Source organism: Pseudophryne corroboree, chromosome 5 (genome assembly GCF_028390025.1).
Source record: "Pseudophryne corroboree isolate aPseCor3 chromosome 5, aPseCor3.hap2, whole genome shotgun sequence".
Taxonomy (NCBI): domain Eukaryota; kingdom Metazoa; phylum Chordata; class Amphibia; order Anura; family Myobatrachidae; genus Pseudophryne; species Pseudophryne corroboree.
In genome coordinates, this window is record NC_086448.1 from 571477676 (window position 1) to 571497897 (window position 20222).

At 40.4% G+C, this 20222-nt stretch overlaps 1 pseudogene; it reads left to right on the forward strand.

The window, feature by feature from the left end:
- Positions 1 to 16853: 16853 nt before the first annotated feature.
- LOC134931417 (5S ribosomal RNA) lies at positions 16854 to 16973 on the forward strand (annotated as a pseudogene).
- The last annotated feature ends 3249 nt before the right edge of the window (positions 16974 to 20222 follow it).

A 20222-nucleotide genomic window follows, 5' to 3' on the forward strand; every position in this document is an offset into this window, starting at 1 on the left:
CGGTCGCAAGGCGAATTTAGCAGAGTTGCTCACGCTAAGCCGCCGCCTACTGGGAGTGAATCTTAGCTTCTTAAAATTGCGACCGATGTATTCGCAATATTGCTATTACAAACTACTTCGCAGTTTCAGAGTAGCTCCAGACTTACTCTGCCTGTGCGATCAGTTCAGTGCTTGTCGTTCCTGGTTGACGTCACAAACACACCCAGCGTTCGCCCAGGCACTCCCACCGTTTCTCCAGCCACTCCTGCGTTTTTTCCGGAAACGGTAGCGTTTTCAGCCACACGCCCCTAAAACGCCGTGTTTCCGCCCAGTAACACCCATTTCCTGTCAATCACATTACGTTCGCCGGAGCGAAGAAAAAGCCGTGAGTAAAAATACTTTCTTCATAGTAAAGTTACTTGGCGCAGTCGCAGTGCGAACTTTGCGCATGCGTACTAAGCGGATTTTCACTGCGATGCGATGAAAAAGAACGAGCGAACAACTCGGAATGAGGGCCATAGTTGCTTTTTAGAGGTCTTGGGGAAACAATACAGCAGAAGAGACCTGAGAAGGGATTTGGTTTATTCAGATATTTCTGATGGATCTGATGGATATTTTGCACCCATCATGCAGTGGGTCAAAGTTCTGATACTATTGATGATGGTTGCTGCTGTGGACAGAAAAACATTGGATGGCATAGCCTTCTCCATGAAGAGTCAGATGGATGGGTAATCAGCATAGAAAGTTGGATACTAACAATAGCATATGGTTATAAGCAGGCTGAGATGGCTGAATGAAAAAAATCATCAGATGTATTCAGTTCAGAACCAGTACCTTTGGGTCTGATTAAGTGTGTAAATAAGAAAGTGCAAATTTGCACTTTGGTAAAACAAAGTTGCAATTACAGTTACATGGCAGTTAGGGTGGTACTTTATCACTCTCCAAGGCTTAGTACCATACATAGACCCCATAGATTTAAAATGGGTGCATCATACCTGAACTCTGAACTGGGTGCTGCACATTATGTTATAGTTCAGCACCTGGCTCCTGTCACTAAGCCATTTTGGTGTCACCCCTCTGGTAGCATACAATTTGACTTTAAATATAACCTAGAATTAGGCAGTTTCCTGGTAGTTTCAATATCAATTGCAATTGCAGCTGTTGTCCCAAGACTGAAGATCAAAGTCAGTAGCTGAAGAGTAGAACCAAAACAAAGATTGGCCAGCTATCTCTGACGGGATCATATAGACACGCTTTATCAGAATATGCCCTGACATTCTGGAAGAGCTGTCTGATGAAGATAATGTATTGATGTGAACGAGTACCAGCTGACAGTTCAGTTATTCAGGCAGGCACATTTATAAATGCTTCCAGCAATGAAACTGGGTAGTGTTGCCCATAGCAACCAATCAGACTCTAGCTAACATGTTTCTATTGCATCCTAGAAAATGCTAGACATAATCTGAGAAGCTTTAGTAAATCTACGTATTGATACTGAATTCCCAACACTATGGGGGTGATTCAGACCTGATCACTGCTGTACGTTTTCTCACAGCAGGCGATCAGGTACTAACTGCGCCGGTCAGTGACGGGATGATGCGCAAAAATAGTATTGCATGGGCTTTCACAAGGTAATTGACAGGAGGAGGCCATTTGTGGGTGATACCTGAGCATTTACTTGGAGTGTCCGGAAAAACACAGGCGTTCCCAAGCATTTTCAGAGAGGGAGTGTGACGTCAGCTCCAGCCCCGATCAGCCTGTTCTCATTGCACTGTATGAGTAGGTCCTGGGCTGCGCAGAGACTGCACACAGTGGATTTTTGCAGCTCGGCATACACATGGGATCACACACTTGCACTGCGAATTGACACTCCCCCTGGAGGTGGCGATTATCTGAACGCAGGACAGCAAAGTTAGCAGCTCAGCTATCAGGTCTGAATCACCCCCTATATTAGGAAGAGGCATCACAAGAAGAGGGGGGGGGAGGGCTGCAGACCACCCTGGTTTTCACCAAAGTGCTGAAACCTCCATAATGATAGGAGCTTGGTGCTGCAGTGTGACATTATTCTGCAGCACTCAGCTCCTGTCACTGAGAAGGAGTAGAAGTGCTGGAAGAGTCTCTGACAGCAGCCCGCATGTCCCCAGAAAGATGTAATCAAAGGTTTCCCGTGAGGCCATGCCCACTTTAGTGACATCAGTGGGGCTCTAGTGAGGCCACACCCCACCCATTAAGCCATGCCCCCAACCCCAGAGCCGCCACTGATTTTAGGTTTATTCATTTGACCAAAACTCTGTAAGGCCATCCTGAATTCTTCTCTTGTCACTGACAACTAGTGTAGAATAGGATTTACATTTTTCTCATTTTAAAGCTAAATGTTTCTCCAGACAAGAGATGCTTTTTAAAAACTTGTTTTGATAGTTCATTGATATCTTCATTTGGTATATTTGTGTAAGTGTTTTTAATTTCAACATACGTACAGTATAACCTTGTGAGGAGAGCAGTATGGACTTAATATAGAGTTATTGCAAAAGTTCCAGCTGTGATTTTTAGTAAAGGTTCTAGATGCTGTTTCAACTAGAACATCTTCTGGTGCTTACCATTTCAGTTACAGATGACTTTGCTGTGCATCTTTTGTTTAATAATATTGCATCTGGTCCTATTTTCATTGATATTATCATGTCTTATGGTACACTATTTTTATTAATTTAATTCATTTTGAGTATCTGAAACATTTTGTTTTATTTTAAAATGAGCAAAACATAACACTATTAGAGTGGATGGGCCATAGGTCTTAATAAGACTTTTCCAATTAGTTCAGTGACTTCATGACATCATGGAGGTGCTTAAGGTGTTTCAAAAGTTATTTTTGTTGATGCTAGAAAGAACGCAGAATATGTGGTCCAAGAAGCAATGTCATACTCCCTGGTGGCTGACCTCTACCCAGGGACTTACTATCTTGTTGTATAAGCCATATGACTGAAAAATTGCTCTCTTCCCTAATCTTTCTTCTTCTACCCCTCTAGATAAACATAAGTTGATCCACTCATACCACAGAGGTCATTATCAAGCTTCTTAGAAATGAGGCAGGATGTTCTATAAGAAGTAAGTGCAGTGCACAAGCAGTGTAGAGGCAGAAAGATCAGGAGACAGTATCTGAAATAGAGATGAGGTCACAAGAGTTGTTGAATGTCAGCCTGCGGAGTAAATAAGTGTGTGTGGGCTAATCATGCAATGTGGCGGTGGCTAGGAGTGGAATTCATTCAATGTGTGAGTATACTGATATTCTAGTTTGGCTGGTAAAGGCACACAAAAATCAATTTTGCTATTCATATTTAACACTCTAGGGGTGGTTGGATCCATCTTGTGTGCCTTGGTAAAGATACTTAGATGAGTGAATTACTGGATCACCCTGTATGTACTGCATGTCTGAGGTTTGTATTCATCTGTTCAAAATATATTTTTCCCAAATGTACAAAGGTCAACAGGAAATTATTGTAGCTGATCGCCTCTTTCTATGGTGGCAGTATCAGCACAGATGGCACTGAAAAGTGTGGGGCTAGATGGATCCATCTACACAGAGAAGAAAAGGATGTGTGACCACACCTAAAGGCTGACCTGTGCAAGACTGAGCACAGGTGAGGCTGTAGTAGTCAGACAGTGTAGGTGGGACTGTGCAGTCAGAGCCCAGTGTGCCTTGATACCAGTCATCAGAAGGTCAGTGGGGACTAGGAAGCTGGCGTACTTACCTGCAGGAGGCAGGGAGAACCAGATAACTCTTAGATGCTATATAAGAAGTTGGGACAGCCATGACATTCCAGAGCCTTTGGATAATCCTTCAAGAAGCAGGCAAGACTGTGAGACTTTGTACGCAGAGTAGGCGCCTAGTATAGTAAGGGGTAAAACATTTATGCTTACAACAGTAAAGCAATATTTAAATTCTTTAAACCTAGAAACCTGTGTGTGGACCCTTATTAAGCACCTAGACACTGCACCACTGAAAAATCTACCGAAATCATTACCCCAGATTGCCACGCTGTTCTTTTTTAGTGATGAAAACATCTAAACCATTTTTAGCCAACTTCTTTTGTAATCCTGTAGGAGGAATATGGTCAGTTTGCCTCCACTATTTTCCTGTTGTGCGGTTTATTGTGCAGCAGTCAGGATCCCGGCTTTCAAAAGGCCAACACAGGAATCCCGACATTGATCAGAATGCCGGCGCAGACATACCAAATAGGATTACAATGCCGGCATCGTCAACCTGACAGCTTGGATCGTGATCGAGTGACTGCCAATACGTTGGAGAGGTAAACCGTGCAGAAAGGGGGGGGGGGGGGGGTTTAGGTTAGGCTGCTGAGAGGGGGGGTTAGGGTTAGGCACCCCCAGGGAGGGTTAATGTTAGGCTACGGGGGGGGGGGGGTAAGGGTTAGGCTGCAGTAAGGGACGGTTAGGGGATATCGGTGTGAGAGGTACCTTTCTTCCCCAACTCCTATTGGGATTCTAAACAGCGGGATCCTGTAGAAAGCTTGGTTTTTAGATAACCTGATATAGGTCCAAAATTGACACCAGTGACATTTGTTCCACTTGCAATTATTGCATCCTACCAATATATGTTGAGCTTTGGACAGAGGTACATCTAAAGAGGAGGAGGCCCGAGTGGAGGCTCCATCTGGGCCCCCTCCTCTATAGCTGGCAGCACAGTAGCTCTGGGTATTAGGGTCACTAGGGGTCCCTAGCGCTGTACCAGAGTCTTGTGTGCATGCGCAGGTCTCTCGGAAAACAGTGTGGTGGCCATTTTCACAGTGATTTTCTTTACTGCGCATGTGCGAATCGTCGGGAAAATGTCCGCTGTGCCATTTTCCTAGTGATTTCTGCAGTGCTGCTGCTGTCAATGCTGGAGTGTTTTTAAAAAAATGGATGCAGGATGTGCGGGCCCCCCTTGACACTAGGGGCCCATGTGCACCGCACACACTGCACCTGTTATAAATACTCCAGTGGCTTTGGATATATACAGTAAAGGTAAATACATATAGTGGTAGAAAAAAAACAGTCACAAGATCCAAATTTTGTGAACACAGAATTCAGATAAATCACCATTACAAATATAATGTACTTTAGCCAAAACTGCCATTAGGTTTCTCTTCCCAGTGGATGTTATCAAGTTTTGGTATAAAAAAAAGCCTTTTGCACACTGAAGATTTTTTATTTTTTAGAAATAAAATGTAATACATGTTATACAGCAAAATCTCATTCTGTCTGCCAAAAATTCTCAACACTTCATAAAAATACTGTAATTTAAAGTTTAAATATAATTGTACAATTGAGGGAATCTTGCAAGTATACAGGGACATGTAGATTGAATCAGGACAGTTTTGTGGCCCCAGTTCTGTAATGTAGACTATGACAATCTGTCCTTCTCAGAGCTTTTCCTGCCAATTTTCAGTTGATTCTCAAGTATATTAGCCTTTGCTTGGACTAGCTTTACAGAACCTTATTTAACCATAAGATGGGAAACATGTACACATGTTTTTGTTTGGATTTTATCAATGATTACAAATAATTTTGATACAATTTCATACTCAATCCTTCTGCTACAGTGTAAAGTTTTGAATACTTTTTTGTGAGACTTGATTTTTTTTTGTCTGACTTTTAATAATATTTTAAATGTAGTTATTATTTACACAGTATGCTGGGATAATTATTAGAAAAACTGAAATAGGTAAAATAATTAGATTATAGTTATGCATGCTGTTGATTTTATGGTTTACTTCTGTGTACATATTTTATCTAACACATTTCAGGAGCATACATGACAGGAAAGTAAAACTGCCCATTATGTAATCTGTCCTTATCCAGAGAAAGTGAGATGTTATTTCTTTAACGTGAGTTACACTGAGATTCTGCATAATAACTAAGAGCTTTCATTTTACAATTTGTCTCAGTAACTGAATAAATTAATAAAAGAATGGGGACAAGACCAATACAGCAGCATTTGGTGCCTTTTGTGTCATTCAGGCTTCGAGGATTTATAACCGTAGCATTTTCAGCAAAATTGTTTAACTGAGCCCTGTACATAGACAACAAAAAAACATATGTGTCTGCATTTGGGATAGAGATGTTTATTGTACCAAAAATCAAGGTTTGGCGAGCAAGAGTTATTATCCATAAATCTATATTATACCTTGAACAAAGAAGGGATACAAGATAAACCTTCTGTCTAATTAATAGTGCTATGAAAATTTTCCACTTAAAGGATAATAAAAACTGTTTTATTGGAAAGCATGATCTATGAATATAACTGTTCATGGAGCATTCAAAATAATTACTTTTTAATGAATATCTAATTTAGTAAATGTTGATTTTTTTTCACTTGAGTAACCCGTTCATATAACATCATGAACTGCAGCATCAATTTATATTACACATTGTTGTTACTTACTGGGAAATAATATGACATGGTGTGATGAAAGAAGCAATAGAAAGAGGAAAATATGCTGCTAAATTGTCCGTGGTATTGGGAACATCTAGATGGTTGTCTCTTCAAATTCAATTGGTAAAGTACCAATCATTTCTAATAATTAATACTTTGGCATAGCGCTTAATGAATTGTGTTAGGCAGCTTTAAGTAAAACAATTTTCAGGAAACAGTTTTTCTAATAAAAAATAAAATGACTGCATATTATATACTTACATGAAACACATTTAGAAATATAACTGATATTTTAAAGCAAAATGATATACAGTACACATCTCAAAAAATATATGTTTTTATACGGCAGTTAAATTCAAAGAGTGCATTTTACATGTTTGAAAGATTATTGCTGCTTTGTTACAATATAATTATGCTTGATAATTGCTCTGCTTTCTTCACAAAATTTGAGAAGGTAAAATAAATATTTTAGCTTGTTAACGCAAGTCAATGTGTTCTAATAGCACAGGAGGGCATATTATGAATTTGCATTGCCATTATTCCTTATATCCCAGGGTTAATACTGCATACAGTATATACAGTAGCATAAAGTATGGAAAAAAATTATAAGGACTTCAGCTATTCTTTAAAGGGTACTTTAAGGTATAATGCTCATGGACCTATTAGGACATTTGTTGTTTCTACCAGCTAATTTTGATCTTGGAAGCAAATGGTCATCTCAGTATCTCTAATGGCCACCTGGTCAGAAAGACTATAAATGTAAGGATTTATTTTCTGGTAATTACAAAATGGAAAAATTATTTAAGATTAGTAATATAACTGAAATACAGTTTCTCAGCATAGAAATACAGTGTTATCTTCATCAATGCAAAAATAATATTTTTAACAGGCCTAATCATCTTTTTTTATACAGTAGGTTTCCACATCAATTAATAACAAACATTTGAATAAATATCAAGATAGTTCTCATGACATTGTATACATACTGTACAGTGTATATGAACAGAAAGTATTATGTAGTATTATGCCTCTAATTTCCCCCCTTACTGTATTTTCAACTTGCCCCTGGAGTATATTGGTGTGGAAGTTAAAACTTTTAGGGATATTTTCATAAACATGAGTGAATACTTTGTGACGTAGGACCCAAACATTTTGGCCACCACGTTGGAAAATGGCCACCATGTTTAAAAACAATTGTAATTTCTTTTAATCTAAAAGTCTAGTAATTTATTCACCTTTGTGTTTTTGTAATGTTTCTTTTTGTTATTTAGCACACTATTGTTATTCAGTTTTGTTGCCATATTGGAAATGGCCACCATCTTTACATCAATGCTGATTTAATTAAATTACAGAGCAAACTTTGAAAATCATTTAAATGTAAGACAAAAACCAGTAATGACAATTGATGCTCTCCTGTATGCATATGCAAAGTGTGTACAGCTCTCTCATACCTTCAAGTGTATCACACAACAAGGACCAAATATGCACACCAGGTGACATTGTGTACGTGGTTTACTTGAGAAAACAAGCATATACATTATGTTAATGAGTGGATGTAAAAGTTTATACTGATGATGTATTTATTTCATTTGAGGAATGATGCAAAAAAAGAAACTAACAAAGAGGGTCATTCCGACCCATTCGCACGTTGCGGTTCATCGCTGCGGTGCGAATGGGTCAGAAAAGCACACGCGTGGCGCCCTCAATGCGCACACGCATCATTGCCCAGCGACAGCCGTCGCCGGGCAATGACCAGAAGAAAGAAGAAAGTGATCGCTAGTGCGAATGCAAGAAGATTGACAGCGGGGAGGCATTCAGGGGCGGATACTCACCATTTTCCGGGTGTGGAGATCTGAACGCAGGCATGTCCAGGCGTTTGGAGGGCGGTTGTCTGACATCAATTTCAGGACCTTCATTGCTGGATCCATCACACAGGGTAAGTAGCTGCAGGGCTAGTCTTGTTCTGCACAAATTTTTTTTAGCATAGCAAGGCTGCACAAACGATCGCAGCCCTGCTTTTCTAAAATACACTCCCCTATAGGCGGCGTCTAGTTGATCGCATGGGCAGCAAAAAGTTACTACGTGCGATCAACTCGGAATGACCCCCAAAGTTTGCATATAGTAGTTCTGGGATGGACGTGGAAGACTCGCTTATTGGGGTAAGTTTACTAAAATGGGAGTTCTATTTAAATTGGGATGTTGCCCATAGCAACCAAAAAGATTATACTTATCTAGCACCTTCTAGAAGATAAAACCTGGAATCTGATTGGTTGCTATGGGCAACATCTCATCTTAAATAGAACTCCCATTTTAGTAAATGTACCCCATTAAATTCTTGACATCAATCAGAAGTTCCAATTTTGAACTGTATGTAAAGTCTCTGACAAGATTTGTTTCTTGTTTTTTGTTGATTTTTATTTCATTTAATCACCATAAGTAAGCCAGATGGCTTCCAGTGCACAGTGCATCTCCGAGATATGAAAACGTTATCAGATTTACATCCTGAATTCTTCAGGATATCATAGCACGGAAATTTATATGTAATATTAGTGTGGGAAAGTTTTCTGCATTGGCATTGGGCCAAGTGCAGGAACAATGCAATGCACAACTAAAGGGAGATGGAGGAGCAGTCAGACTGACAGAGAACCTTGATTCATTGAAAAGATGAATGGTAACTTGGCCAAAATCGCAAGGGTAATACAGGAGTTTGAAAAGGGCTTACAAAATGTAACAACCAACATTAGGAATGCTCAGCTAGCACTCAAACTTCATTTTCTGGACATACAGTATCAAGGCTTTACTAAACCCATTACAAGGATATTCAATTCATGACAGCAGCCAAGATCTCCATAGCCTACACAAGAATATCATTGTTTCTCAAACAGGGATTGATAATTTAAGGGAATTGGAATTCAACAGTTTAAGAATTCATTCATCATAGACTTGAAGACCAAACAATATCAGTTGTTGCTCCACTTAAACACAATCAAATGAAATTGCTCAAAATGAAAACTCCTGGACACATCAAAGTCCAACTGTCAATGAGACTGAAATTATGTCAGCCTTTTTCTCAAAACTGTACATTGGTTGTCAATAGCAAGGTTCAGATCTTGAAAATGTCTGCAACCATTAAAGGTAACCATTTCCACCTTATTTGTAAGACTATGTGCACCTTAGAAAAACTAAAGAATCAGATCTTCTCCAGTGCTTCAGAAATATGTCTATCTCAACGAAAAACCTTAATCATGCCATATTGGATGGCCCAGTCATAGTACACATGACACCTCCTGGAGATTCAAGACATATGATGACTATCCAGATACATTTGTCAATAAAGTCTTTCTTGAATGGGAGGATGTAGACCAAATTGACATTGTCTGGGATCTGCCTGTTTGAAATCAGAGACCAGAATGTTCAGAGGTTCTTACATAAGGCAAAAAGATTCTATAAATGCACCAGTTCCAAGAAGCTGAAAGAGCTTTATGTGCAATGATGAAAGCAAAAGGAAATTGTTTGATTTACTTGCATGGAGACTTATAACTCAACAAGGCAATGAAGTAGCAACCACAAAAGGCAAATAATCTGATGCAACTTGCCTATGTGTGCGCATGAATATCTCTTCCTATGCAGTCAAGAGGAAGCAGATACAAGAATTCTACTGCACACAAAAGAGGCGAGACACAAGTCCATCATTATTAGGACAGTAGACACTGATGTTGGAGCATTTTGCATATTTCAATGTCATACAAACCAATTTCGGGTGGATTGCATTTGAAATGGAAAATAATTTTTAATGCATTCCAATTCATCTCCAGTTTAGCAAACTTGGAATGAGAAAAGCTAAGTCTCTTCCATTTTTCCATGCATTACTGGAAGTGACACAACTTCCTCATTTGCTAGTTATTGCAAGAAATTGTCTTGGGAAACAGTCAAACGTTTTCCAGAAATTACACACACATCCAGAAACTATTAACATTCCACTGTTTATCTCAGTAGTCTACTGATCATCAGGTTTTTATGGATGAACTAGAAAAAATTGTTGTTTTGTACTCATCATCTCACTGCACAGTTAATGGGTGTAGGAAAGAACTTTATACTAAAAAAGGATGTTGCATCAACAGACTGCCTCCAACCAATACAGCTTTATTTCAGCATGTTTTGAGGAGTATTTATCAAACTGGATACTGCTGGGGACAGTGCTTGGAAAAACAACCTTTCTGACATGATGCAGGGCTTTAAAGTTGGCAAATAATTAAAAATCACCCATGAGCCATGTGGACCACTCTCCCTCAGACATCCCGGGCATGCAGAGAATGACTCCTGTAAAACTTACAGCGCCAGCCGTTGTGAGGGTAAAAAGGCATTGGTAAATGCATACCTCCCAACATGACCCTCTCCAGGAGGGACATAATGCTCTGCTCCTGGACTTCCCTCTTAATTTATGATTGCCATCACCTGTGCTGAAACACCTTTCTATTCCATTAACCTGTTCAAAACAGGTGCCGGCAATCATACATTAAGAGAAAAGTCCAGAAGCAGAGCATTGTGTCCCTCTTGGAGAGGGTCATGTTGGGACGTATGCAACATGACCTTCTCCAGAAGGGACAAAATGCTCTACTTCTGGGCTTTCTCTTGAGCATAATGGCGTGCCACTAGTTGGTCACTATTACCAGTCTTAATCAAAGCTTTAATTGTAGACTGGTGTACCACCATCCATTCTCTGTCCTCTCAGTTTTGCCTACGTAACTCAACCCACAAGGGCAGGTAATCAAATATATAATAAAAAAAATTGTGCAAATAAGTCTATGTCAATTCCAGAATTTTTTGCCACTAAGAGGATGACAAAACCTGGATCCCACAGATATCTACAAGTCAATTAGATACCTGAAACAACCATTTTTAGCCATAAGAAATTATGGGGCAGATGTATTAACCTGGAGAAGGCATAAGGAAGTGATAAACCAGTGATATGTGCAAAGTGATAAACACACTAGCCAATCAGCTCCCATATGTAAATTAACAGTTAGAAGCTGATTGTCTGGTGCCTTATCACCTTGCACTTTACACTGCTTTATCACTGGTTAATCACTTCCTTATGCCTTCTCCAGGTTAATACATCTACCCCTATGTTTGCTCACTTTGTTTCAAATGAAGTCCTACAATATCGGTTTTCATAACCCAATCCTTAATATTCTTACCATCAGAGTAATACAGAATATTAGCCACATCTTGTAATTTTAAATCACTGTCAGAAGTTACGATCGGTCACAGTCCTTTGACAGTGTGACTAATACCATTACTTGCTGTGCTAAAGTGATTTACCCAAGGTAAGTGGTCTCTCTGGTGTGTCCTATTCTTACTGGTCAAAAGTTTCTCCCTAGGGGCACTCAGTCCTTTTTCTTTAGCCTGTAGCAACAAAGGTAAATCATACCCTCTGCATATAAATTTCTGTACAATGGCATCAATGTGCTCCTCGGCCACCATGGACTCCTTATAAATCCTCCAAGTCCATAAGAACTGGGAGTATGGTAGATCATATTTTAATGTTTTAGGATGGGAGCTATAGGTGTGTAACAAATTATTCATATCTGTAGGTTTATTATGCAAATTAGCATTGATAACCCCCGCATAGAGTGTAACTTGAACATCCAAAAAATGCACCTGGTACATATCAATGGTATATGCAAATTTAATATGATTACCGGGTTCATTATGTATGGCTATGAACTAATCTTTAGTTCCTGTCCAAATAATGAACAGGTCATTTACATATTTAGCGTAAAATTGTATGTATCCAGAAATGCTGGAATCATCAAATAATATCTCACGTTCTGCCTGAAACATTTGCATTTACATATGATGGTGCCATAATTGACCCTATCGCACACCCAGACACTTGCAGAAAGTGAAAATAAAATAAAAAGTTATTATACTGTATGTCAATCCCATCTTAAAGACAGCTTGATATCAGGCCCAGTGTATAGGGGATTGTTGTTAATCAAACTCTTGACAACCAGCAATCCATCCACATTTGGAATTATCATGTATAAATTGGACACATCTACACTACACAAGAAACTACCAGCAGGGATGTTAGATACAGTACCTTCCCAAGCATTTCATTAAAACATTAGTATAAAGTACATAATTAGAACGCCCCACAACCATAGGCGAAACTAGACATTTGGTAATGGGTGGTCCCAGTTCCAACCCCTCTCCAGAACTTGTGCAAATGGCAGGCACAACCTAATTGTGTCCTCACAAGAATATACTGTACATCCTTTTTTAAATACTCATTCCCAAAGCCTCCTAAGTCCGATGACCTTTCAATGCTCCCAGAACTTTCATCCCCACATCTTTTCTGCACCTCATCATCCTTTTGCTGCCACATGATGCACCCCTCCCAAAAAATCCCTCAAAGTAAATCATGTGCACGCCGAAAGGTGCATGGCCACATACCAGAATGAGCGTGGTCACTGAAAATGGGGTGTGACTGTCAACATGACATGCCACCTGTTTCTTGTCACACTGAGAACATTCTTTTCAATTCCACATGCACCTTACCTATATGATGGGTTCCCACAATTTTGGACCTCTTAAGAAATGTATCCTCTAAGGCAGATGGCATCTTCAGTCAGTATTTTCTATTCATGTAGGCTATCACATCATCCAGAGGATTCCTTTTTGTGTAGGAATATTAACAAGGTTATCATTATACAACAGTGGTTCAACCAGACTATTATCATGGCCCCTGCATCTCTTAGCCACACCATCACCTCCCTTTGTGACATCTCTCACACCATCACCTACCCCAAGTTTTTTCTCTCAGCACACATCCCCTCCCCACGCAATGTCTCTTAGCACACCATCACCTACCTCTGAGTCATTTCTCAACACAATATCCCCTCCCCCTGTGATGTCTCTCAGCACACCATCACCTACCCTGTGTCATCTCTCAGTCACACCATCACCTAACCTCTGTGTTGTCTCTCAGCTTACCATCACCTCCCCCTGCTATGTCACTCAGCATACCATCACCTATCCCGTGTCATCTCTCAGCACACCATTACCTCCCCCTGCGTTGTCTCTCAGCATACCATCACCTGTATGGAAGCCCCCCAGCCAGGGTGGTGACAGTGTGGGAACTGGCAGTAGGGGGCTCTGTCCCTAGTCTCGGCCCCACACTGTGACATAACCATAGGCTGAAATGAGCGGAGAGTTTCTATGAGCTAGGAGTGATATAGGGGTCCCACAATGGGCCATTCCTGATCGCAATGTTCAGCACATCCCAGCTAATTGAATCGACCCCTTAATACAGTGTTTCAGAATAGGAACAAACCTTGTCTAGTAGACTAAGACATGAGAAGAAAACCTTCGGTTCCAGCCAGTCAGATGGTGTCATCGCTGCTTAACATGGCTGTTACTGCGCAACCTGCAGGAGGACAGAGGCTCTGGCAGGGAGTCAGACAATGTGGAAAGGGGGAGGGCATGACTCTTCTCCTCAGGCTGATGAGTCTCTGGGTATAGTAATGTTCGAAGTACACACCCTGCAGGAGGACAGTGCGGGAGGGAGGACAGTGCCAGAGGACAGCGCAGGAGGGTGCTACAGTACTGTCGGTACTCGAGAGGACAGAAGCTTCTCCTCTGCTTTGGCGGCCATAAGAGCTTTTATGGGCGTGAGTGTGACATGATGTCATCATGTCACACCATGCACATACAATATAATTCAATTGGTTGCTAAAACTTTGGTCAGGGGTGGGGCAGAGCCGGGAAGCTACAATGGGGCTATCATCCTCCCAGTCAGCAACTGCATTCTTGACTGGAAGGACACTAATGAAATTACTAAAGCTGTGTTTTAGGCTAATGGGTGGTCTGATGCACCCCTGAAACACTCCCCAGTTTTCACCTATAATAGGAACATATTGATACACTGCTACAAAAAACAATTAGGAGACATTTAATTTAAGCCATGCAGGGAAATCGTGACACAATCTATCATTTTGTAATGCAGTGCACAAAGATTATTTGAAGGATTTAAAGTGCTTTTCCACTGGTTGCTTACTAGTCTTACCTTCTAGCTCCTGTTTGATCATGCTGTGGTGTTGGGCCATGCACTCTTTGAGAGTACTTAACGATCCGCAGCAGCAGCAGAGGAAGGCACTGGCAAAGCAGGAGTTAAGCTGAGCCCTTAGTCCGGTCAAGATCATCGTAATTACAGTTTAATGCCAGAAAATGCACTTGGGTCTCAAAAATCTAAAAGTTAAGTATAGTATTAATGGCACTATACTAGAAACTACTGCGGATGAAAGGGATCTCAGAGTCACTATTTCTGGTGACTTAAAGGCAAGTAAGCAATGTATGTAACAAAGCAATGAGGAAGTCTAGTCAGATGCTTAGTTGCTTAGAAAGAGGAATTAGCAGCAGAAAGAAAGAAGTAATAATGCCACTGTATAGGTCATTAGTATGGTCTCATCTAGAATACTGTGTTAATTCTAGAGGCCATTTCTTCAGAAGGATATTAATATGTTAGAATGTACAAAGTAGGGTAACAAAATTGGTGAATAGCCTACATAACAAAACATATCCAGAAAGACTAAAAAATATAATTATTTATAGTTTGGAGCAGAGAAGGGAAACGGGGGACATGTTAGAAACGTTCAAATATATCAAGGGTTTTAACAAAGTCCAGGATGGAAACATTAATCAAATGTATTAGAACATGAGGACATGCACTGAAACTGGAGGGAGGTAAGTTCAGGAGAAATTTGAGAAAAAATTACTTCACAGAAAGAGTAGTGAACAAGTGGAATAGCCTCCCATCAGAGGTGGTAGAGGCTAAGACATTAGAGCAATTTTAACATGCATGGTATAGACATAAGGATATCCTTACAAAGAAATTAGTATCAAATAAGGTTTGAGGTAAAAAAATGGTAAAAAAAAGGGACAGACTTGATGGGCCAAGTGGTTCTTATCTGCTGTCACATTCTATGTTTTGATGTTTCTTTGTCACGTGATTGAACAGAGGCAGCTTCTGGAGAAGGAGAGCCTTGTGGGAAGCAGAAGGAGGAGCTGGTGTGTGGATTCAGGAGGTGCTGGAGATGCAGGCATTGCAAAGCGAGAGCTGAGAACAAGGCCAGCCACAGGGCGCTGGGCGGTGAGAGAAGTGTGAGCAGCGAGGTACAGTCGGAGAGTCAAGTGCTGGAGAAGTGGATGTTGAGACCCTGCGTCCAGGGACCGGACACCACCAGGCCTGTTGAGAGGCGCGGACGCCATATCTTGCAAGCTAAAATACGTCCGTCTGTGATCAAGCGATACAGTGAAACGTACATCAGGCACTTTGCATTGGTCACGTGTTGCGCATATGTAACCAGAACAGCCAACCCCGGACAGTCTGCTCGTCGGGAATTCCAGGCAGTCACGGCATCACTGCTGCACCTCCGTAGTTATTACTTTCTCAAGGAGGCAAAGCAGTATACCTAAGGCCGCATTACCAACACAGGAATCAACTTTGTTCACTGGTATCGTACGCACCACAACACATATATTTATTTTTCACCAGTGTATACCCGGAATTCATTCTGGGCAACATGAGTGTCTTATGAGATACATGTCTACTCAGTGTATGCAGTGCAGAAGATACACAGTTTAACCCTGATACTATATACCTTCAATATATAAGCAGCCACACATGTTTTCTGGATTTCCTCTTGTCATATGCAACACCATATTTTGAGGATATAGACGAATGTTGATATTATTATAGACAAGTGGAATCTATTATATACTACCTTCATGTGAAAGCAATGAGATTGTTCCTTTGATATATTTGGCTGCATTGCAATATATATTTTTTTGAGATCAAACATTATACACTGTAAATTTACTGTGGGCATTTTATGTAAGTATGATATCTTTTACCAAGCAATAACCCTGCATGTGAATGGTGGCATGAAGTAAGGGGATTCCGGTGCACATCCTTGTATCACTTGCTTAGTTATACATGATACACCTGCAACTAAATAAGAGCGTGCCGTATGCTGTATGATTTGTTCCGTATGAGTCCTGCAATGCATCAGCAACAGGACTGATTGTGACGGTCACTGCATTCTTGACAGCTCTACTTTATCTTTCTTCCAAACTGTTGTAGGTGCCTCACTCTCTCATTCTCCACCGTATACCTTATGGCAAGATGAAGAAAAGCAAAAGTGAGACACCATAAGTGCATACAGGAACGTATTGTGAATCCTCTGAGCACACTCACAATCTGTCACATTTACCGCTACCTGCCACCAACTCTTGCAGACCAAACACATTCCCAATGGGGTTTATATGAGTTACATTTTTTGAAAAATTATTTTGTGATATCCGTTCCACGAGGCATACACGTTATACCTCCGTATACAGCTGACTACGTTTGCCGCCCATATGGATCAGGGGCAAATGTAGTTTTTGCGGCCATACCCCATTGGAGATGCCCAATCTCATCTGATTTTGGAAGCTAAGCAGTGGAGGGCCTGGTTAGTACTTGGATGGGAGACCACCCAGGAATACCCAGGTACTGCAATTCACTACCGCCTATCACCGATAATTGTCATTAGTAGGGAACATTATATAAAGAAAATACTTGAACCATTACAGTGTGTCCTATGATTCAAATCCCTGCAACATTTTTTTTCCCTATGGGATATGCACAGGAAAAATGATGGTTATAAAATGCTAGTATATGAATATCATTAAAAAAGAAAACACTCAGCTGCAGTGTTACACTGACCATTATATATAAAGTCCAGCCTACTAAATATCATAGCCCTGGGCTATCAAAATTGTACACTCTAGCTTATATTTTCACTTTGGTTTTAATACATGCATCAATACTGTTAAACTTGGAACTCCCTATTCTTAATGTTTAACTATTAAAAATGTTGATCTTATCAGCACTTTGAATTTAAACTTATAAGTCTATCTGAAGTTGAGTGCTACCCAAATAGAGTCTTCTGCTTTTTACTCCATTTATGTTTGAAGCTAAAATGGGGTGCAACAAATACTAAGTTTTATGCAAGTGCAAAGCAAATATTTGTCCTGAAAAGCCTGGGGGGTAATTCAGACTGGATCGCAGCAGCAGCAGCGATCACAGACTGAAAACCTTTGTGGAGAGCGTGCGCACCCCAGAAGCCCAGTGAGAGGCTAACAGCATGCTAACAGTCGCTGTGCGATGCTTCTGCACCCTTGTAGGGGTAGGGGGTGGGTAAGGCCAGACATGCAGGGTGGACTAGCCCTGTGCTGGGCATCCCCCCACATGTCTGAGAAACCGATCGTAGATGTGCTAAATGTAGCACATCTACGATCAGATCTGAATTACCCCCTGAGTTTATTGCAAGTACAAGGTAGACAGTTATTTTGAATGACTGAGATCTATGCAGTAAAGTCTGGCAACTGTGAGTTTGTTCCATACAAAGCCCCGCATTGTTGATTGAGTTGCCATTGTCAAGTGACATAACCCTTCCACTAGCTACACTCTCTTTGGATAAAAGAACCGAGTACAAATAACATTATCCAGATCCAGGAATCCCCCATACATCTGTGTGCCCAATTCTCCATTGACATGCTGTGGCACAGCAGTCTTTAACCAGAGCTCCAACGATATTTGCCAGTAAAGATATTTGTACCTTGGCTAGGGAAAGCTAGAAAGGTATTGTTTATGATTACTGAACATGTTTTCCATTGTTCTCATCACCACATTATACTGTAGAATGTAATGCTAATCCTTGGTTGCTATTATTTATGATTGCAATTATTTTATGTTGATTTGTGTTTCCAATTATATTCTTCTTCTGTGATTCAATCCAATTGTCTTCTGCATTCTGCATGATCTTTTGTGGTGAGAACTGTAGCAAATTGTCTTCTCTTGTTCTTCTTGACACCCAATTCTTTTGTGATTCTTTAAATTCAAAGTCAAATAATCAACCAATCCTCTTCAATCCAGAGTTCATTGCAGCTCAATTAAAACATCTCTTTTTGGGATTGCTGACCCACTTCTGATTTGTATTAATCTATCCTATATTTCTGAGCATGGTATTTCAAGACAAGGTGAGAGGAACAACATTTCAGGGAAAAGATCCATCACATAGCCACCCAACAACTGTGATACCTACAGTATCTCAACCACTTAGACATACCCTGCCAACCATGTGAGTGTTACATATGGCCCACATACAGTAGACTACAAAACAGCTAGTATAGGTGAAAATGTGTCTTATTTTTTTTTGGGGGGGCAGATTGTGAGTGGGTTATATAATCACAAGTCCCCAAGGGGATACGGTCATTAGGTCGTCAAGACAATTTTTTGTCATTTTTTGAACTTGTTCATACTTTACGGTCTACATGGACTACGATTGGGAATAGTAACTTGTGCTGAGCACAGTGGTAGCAGAGCGAGGCACCTTGCCCGAAGCAAGGCGAGCTAAGCGAGCCATGCGAGGGGACATGGTGCACTAATTGGGGTTCCCCGTCACTTTACGAGGAAAACGACACCACAAAAGGTAAAAAAACTCATGTCAACCTTTTTCCATGTCGACATAGTACATGTCAACCTAACGATCATGTCGACCTAGTGACCATGTCGACCTAATGCATGTTGACCAATAGTGGTCAACCTAATGACTTTCAAACTAAGTCTAGTTGACCTAATGACGCATACCCTCTCCAAGTATGAACAGGTAGTACAACCCAAGCACTTACAGTATAATTACCAGGTTTTTTAATCAAAAAATGTTGTTCCTTATTTTTATCAATTCCAGAGATGTCTGTATGGACTACATAGTACCCACTTATAGCAGGGCAGAAGGGAATGGTCATATAATATGTTAAGGTCTGGATCTGTCTGAATAATCTGCCATATTCTCTTTGCTGTGCTAGTCAACCTTTTACTTGCTGTTGTATAGTTATTTACCCAAATTAATGAACATTGAATTTTTGACACTGGATTAACAACAACATTTTAAATCCTGGGCTCTGCCATCGCCTTCGCTTTTACTAAGAGGAACTCTTTTCTGGAGAACCCCCTTTGTAAAAATGTGATAATCATTAAATCAATTTGTTTACCTTGGGGTGCTAGGGGTGTCTTACCCCCAAATTATTTTTTTCCAGATTGTTAATCATATGTGTTTGAAGTTTGATGTAAATTGCTCCAGGCATTCCAGAGTTATGCTGAAAACTATGGATTTTTACATGTCACCTAATTCCCACCCCTAGGGGTGCTAGGGGTGTCTTACCACCACAGTATTTTTTTCAGATTGTAAAACATATGTGTACCAAGTTTGGTGTAAATTGCTCCAGGCATTCCAGAGTTATGCTGTAAACGATGTATTTTTACATGTCACTCCCTTCCCACCCCCACGGTAGACTAATTGGGACATGGTGCACCAATTGGGGATCCCAGTCACAGTGCGGAGAAAACGACATAAAAAAATGTGAAAAACTCATCACAATCTTTTGACATGTCGACCTATAACATGTCGGCCTAGAGTCCCTGTCGACCTAGATACCATGTTGACCTACTTACTGTCGACCAATAGTGGTTGACCTAGACAGTATCGACCTAGAGACCGGTTACCCTCAGAGTGACTATAAACAAGATATATCTGCAAAACTCTACATCAACCTGTAAATGTGCAAATACTGTATCTTAAGTTTTATGGTATATACAGTATTTTTTTCTCTCTCACCCAAATAGTATACTGCTTCTAAAATACAAATTGAATAATTCTCTGAAACCGAGCTGTAATGTAGCAAATATATCTGCTTTTCCTTTGTTCTA